The sequence below is a fragment of the Borostomias antarcticus genome, assembly GCF_949987555.1.
Source record: "Borostomias antarcticus genome assembly, chromosome: 11".
Classification (NCBI taxonomy): domain Eukaryota; kingdom Metazoa; phylum Chordata; class Actinopteri; order Stomiiformes; family Stomiidae; genus Borostomias; species Borostomias antarcticus.
The window spans coordinates 544,271-549,949 of NC_140244.1; the positions used below are offsets into that span (position 1 = coordinate 544,271).

Below are 5,679 nucleotides of genomic sequence, written 5' to 3' on the forward strand. Positions count from 1 at the left end.
TACGTATAGTTATATTAAAGGTTTGAAATTAAATGAAATATATATTATCTACTACGCACGCAGTGCGCCAACGACTCTCCCCCAAGTAAGGAGGAGGAGTGAAAGCCGCATGGCAGCAGAATGGAAGTTAGTTGTTTATCCGGTTAAATAAAGGGGTTTGTTTAAAAGTAATCCAAAAGTAACTGAAAGTAATATCTTACTTTACTTTTAAATTGTTTCATTTAATTTAATTTCAAACCTTTATTTTGACTCGTAAAAGCACTGATGTTTCCCTCATTGTGGTAATCGAATAACGTTACCGATAAAAAATAAAATAATTAACAAGTAACTTGTAACTAGAAGGGATTGCTTTTTAAAAGTATCCTTCCCAATCCTGACGTACCTGTAATTGAAGAGTGTAGCCGGCGTTATGGTCAGTAAGATTTCAATGTCAGTTTTTTCTTCCTGAGTTTGAAGTTTTGAGGTTCTGCCTCTCTTCAACACATTTCTTCAGGCGAATTTAGATCTAAAATAAGCACCATGTGAAAAAGTATTAGTACAATCAATGTATATCAAACACAGAGTTCTTCTTTGCCAGGGTTTACTATGTAAACCTTTAGTACAATGTTATTTACTATGAAATAACATTGTACTAAAATGTATTTTAAGTGGTGCAAAGACCATTTCCGTCAGTAAAGAAAACTAAGACAAACAAAGGCATCCATTTCATTTTCATTTAATATTCTTTCATGCAAAGGGTAACACTTATTCACAAATACATAATCTTTCTCTGACACCCCTTTCTCATTCACTTTCAAGGTCATCCTAGTTAGATTTCGATGAATGAAAAACTAGTTTTCCCCCACTTGTGAAGGGAGGGGACGACATTGTGGAAAAAACAGAGAGCAGAGAAGAACAATGTGGGATTGTGTGGTACCTGGCAACCCAAACGCTTTACTCTCCCAAGGTACACCCAGATAGCTTTCCCAGCTCACAACAGTGTGGAGGTATTTGTTGTCACTGGCAACACAATAAGTAGGCTAGCCCAGTCTTCTTCTCAGCGCTCCTCAAGTGGAATCAAATGTATTGGCAATAGAAAAGACAGAAACCGATGCGGCACAGTATGTCAAGATGGTGTTGTTGCATGGGTATCAGATGTATGAAAACAAATCCCCCCCCACCAGCATAATAGGCTAATGTGCTTTAAGATGAACATGAAAATTGATATTGTGAATCAGTGCTGCCAACCTTTTTCCAGAAAAGTAGCTATTGGCCTGATCTTTAGATGATGTCATGGCAGTCATTTGCATATTGAAATAAGTTTGTTCAGCCAAAGCGAGAAAAAAATGCACAATTGCTCCGTCTTTGGCTCCGCCTCCTCCCTCAGGTGAAATAATATAAAAGTATGCAGGAAACCAACGCTGCTCAGTTTTCCCTCAAACAACCACTGCTATCATCATCCGCCTGGATTAACTCCTACTGTAGCACTCTAGCTCCTTGACCAGCTCAGTGGCCTTGTGGTTAAAGTGTCCGCCCTGAGACAGGGAGGTTGTGAGTTCGATCCCCGGCCGAGTCCTACCAAAGACTATTAAAAAAAAAAAAAAAGATACCCAATGCCTCCCTGCTTGACACTTTGACACTCAGCATCAAGGGTTGGATTGGGGGTGAGTCCCTCTGACATACTAGCGTCATGTCCAGGGGGTGGACTTGTACATCAAGCTGCCTCACGCTAAGGAATCAGGAGATAGGCTCCTACCCTATGGGCCACTAGGCTCCAGAACTAGTTCTCAAGGCTACTTACTTAACTTACATAGCACTCTACCTGCTCTAACAGACCAGAATACCAGGAATTGGACATAGGACCTCAAAAAAGAAAACGGTGTCCATAGACAATTCTTTGATATCTTGCTTTGCAGTGGCAAAGGGAAATAAATGGAGATAAAGAGAGATACAGTTATCTTCTGCTGTTATCTTCTGCTGTAGCCTACAGTAAGAACAGTGTGATTCCAGTCAGCACTGCTTCATGTCAGTTATCTTCTGCTGTAGCCTACAATAAGAACAGTGTGATTCCAGTCAGCACTGCTTCATGTCAGTTATCTTCTGCTGTAGCCTACAATAAGAACAGTGTGATTCCAGTCAGCACTGCTTCATGTCAGTTATCTTCTGCTGTAGCCTACAGTAAGAACAGTGTGATTCCAGTCAGCACTGCTTCATGTCAGTTATCTTCTGCTGTAGCCTACAATAAGAACAGTGTGATTCCAGTCAGCACTGCTTCATGTCAGTTATCTTCTGCTGTAACCTACAGTAAGAACAGTGTGATTCCAGTCAGCACTGCTTCATGTCAGTTATCTTCTGCTGTAGCCTACAGTAAGAACAGTGTAATTCCAGTCAGCACTGCTTCATGTCAGTTATCTTCTGCTGTAGCCTACAATAAGAACAGTGTGATTCCAGTCAGCACTGCTTCATGTCAGCAGCCCCAGCGAGAACAAGGTTAGCTCACGACCGTCAAGGCCAGCAGAGATCAGAGAATGAGCTCACTGCTAACACAGTGCTAGCTATACCAATGTTAAGCTAATGCATGCAACGCTAAGCTAGCTAACAGACGCTAATATGGCCAACCATTTACACTTAAGTATTTCTAAATCATGAGCTTGTTTTCTGTCTATCTGTATTAAACCCTACGTTCTCTTGAGTAGAGTATTTGCATGGAGGAGTGTGTGTGTGTGTGTGTGTGTGTGTGTGTGTGTGTGTGTGTGTGTGTGTGTGTGTGTGTGTGTGCGTGTGTGCGTGCATGCGTGTGCGTGCATGCGTGTTTGTGTGTCTGTGTGTGTGTGTGTATGTGTGCAATACATTACATTACACAGTTGTTTTATTGGCCACACAATTACACACCAACACACATAGAAATGAGTGGCGACATGGAGCACACAACACACACACACACACACACATGCTTCCGCGGTCGTCGCTGGAACGTGTCCTCTGTGTTTCTCCCATCCCAGATGCCCTCCTGGGATGCCCTCCAGAGGCCCTCCTGGGATGCCCTCCAGATGCACCCCTCTAATCATCAACGGGACCCCTGTGGAGAGAGTGGACAGCTTCACGTACCTTCAAGGACCTGTCATGGTCAACACACATAGACATTGTGGTGAGGGAAGCACGTCAGAGACTGGACCACCTCAGACAACTGAGGAAATTCAGAGCGTCCCGCCAGATTCGACGGAGCTTCCAGATCAAGAGCATCCTGACTGGGAATATCGCCACCTGGTACGGGAACAGCAGATCTCAGGGTCTCTTTTAGTTTGTAATTGAGTATTGGAGTTAATCTGTATTGAGCATAATCTTGGAGCCGGCAGCAACTTTTCACTCTGACTATAAACTGTACATTGCATGTGACAGATAAAAAGAATCTCTCTTGGTCAGATCAAGCAGAGGATCAAACTAGCTTTGGCATACAATTATATTTGTTAATGTCAATGGAAAACCAGCCTTGATCATCAATGACCATCAATGATGCATATTTGACCATAAAAACACAATGGAACAGAAATCAAAGCACAGACAGGAACGTTCTAGCGTTTCTCCCCACTTTCCCCATGGCACGCCTCTTGTCTCAGCTTCCAGTGTAGAGCCATCGTGTCACATAAATCTCTCTTCTCCAAACACACTGTTATGTAGTTTGACTTAAGTCATGCAAAGGCCCTCGGCATCTGTGAAAGAGTTAGGCGATGGAATGCTTCGCCTACACACTACTCAATGCATCATTTGTCCTCAAAGAAATTCGTAAGAGTAAAAAGGGCTGGTAAATACAAGGGTTGAGGTCGTCCCAGTTTTTTGGTGATGTGGGACATTTCTGAAATCCGAATAAATGTTGGATCCTGTGAGGATTTTTTCATTGCTGAAATCGAACTGAAATGTACAACTTGAATTGAATGGAAATTGAACTGTCTACAACCATAACACTGTGAATACCCCTCCATGAAGAATTGTTCTAGTTCCTTCAGATTCTTTGGCTTATTGCTTTTTTGAACTCACCACAAATGTTCATTTGGTTTCAGGTCCGGAGACTGAGATGGAAACTTCCGGACATTGATCTGATCTGTCAACCATTTCTTAGTTGTTTTGGACGTAACGTTTTTGGGGGGATCATTGAAAGATCCATCATTACATCATTGTCGGTGAAGCTTTCCCTCTTTGACAGATGCCCAGTGCCTTTGGATGACTTAAGTAAATGAATGAATGAATGAATGAATGAATGAATGAATGAATGAATGAAAGAATGAATGAATGAATGAATGAATGAATGAATGAATGAATGAATGAATGAATGAATGAATGAATGATTTGGTTTATTTCTGACATTCTTAATGGACCATAAACAAGCTGTTTCAAATTGTGTCAAACAACATAACAGTGTGTTTGGAGAAGAGAGATTTAGGTGACACGATGGCTCTTTATTATGTATTTATCTGCCACTTAAGACCTTGCCCATGGACTGCAGCTGGAAACAAGCTACCCAGCTAAACCTGGCACATTGACAGTAATGTTGATTGGTGTGCATTGTCCCTGTAAACATAAACAAATGAAAAAAATAAATATGCAATCTAATTTCCTGCCAGAGCTTTGAGGCCAAGGGAACAAGGTTTTGGGGCAAAATGTTTTGGTACATGCTGGACTTCTTCATGGTTCGCCATGTCCGCCGGGCCTGTGGATGCAAATGAGCATTAAAGATCCACCACCATGTTTCACTGTAGGCATGAGGTGCTTTTCAACATTACTTTGGACACTAAACATAATTGAACAACATTGATGTGCATATATATCGAAAAGCCTCCGTTCTTGTTGCATTTGATTATGGTTCCGATTTGAATGGTTCCAATTGTAGTTACAGCAGTTTGGCGAATTCACAACATATTTTCAGTGAAAGAGCTTGGCTTGCCATATTAATCATGAAATCCTTTAATAAAAAGTACAAAATCAAAAGTTATTAGGCAAATCAACGGGTCATTATGGTGCAAACATTTGTAGCCTATATGGAGGAGAGAGCACTTCTGAAGGCTGCCTATTCCATACAGTCATCTCTAACATAAAGAGAGATAAACAGAACTTGAGGCCAGATGGAATAGAAAGTTAGCTTCCTGCAGTTAGCTTAGCTGGTGCATGGAATACCTTTCTGATTGGATCCTAGCACGCGCTAAAATACAATCAGAATCATTGTTGCTGTATAACAGCATTCTACAAAGACATCACTTATACCTCTTGATTTTAGCTACAGTATAAATATTTCAATGTTTATACAGCAGTTTTAATGGGTGACTATATTTCTTCATTTTTTTTCAGACTGCCTAATTGTCCAGTGTCAGATTCCTAGGCTAAGACTTACAATGCTGGCACGCGAGTTCTGAAGAGAGACGGCATCGGCCCGCGGCGCTTGGATATTCTCAGACATTTGGATCGTGTTATGGTCCACCAAACCTAGGATATTTTACAAGGACCCACCAAAACCGTACCCACAACTTAAGCTTCAGCTGGGGAGGAGGGACCGTCTGTAACCCATCACTGAGGAAACCATATACTATTCATTTTCTATTTCTTTCATTCAAAATGTATTAGTGGTTGAGACCTCAAGTTCACTTCCTTTCAATTCTCACAGTGCAGGCCATCTTTTTACTGCCATGCACAATCTACTGTACATCCCCC

The 5,679-nt window shown here is 41.5% G+C and overlaps 1 protein-coding gene across 1 annotated transcript in view; it reads left to right on the forward strand.

Annotated features, from left to right (window-relative positions):
* The window catches only part of LOC311315092 (uncharacterized protein), a gene marked incomplete at its 5' end in the record, with an annotated part of 28,280 nt that extends 23,949 nt beyond the window's left edge, over nucleotides 1–4,331 (forward strand). Inside the window, 2 exons of the mRNA XM_084445693.1 lie at nucleotides 2,982–3,246; nucleotides 4,038–4,331. The remainder of the gene's footprint in view (nucleotides 1–2,981; nucleotides 3,247–4,037) is intronic.
* Nucleotides 4,332–5,679: the final 1,348 nt, after the last annotated feature.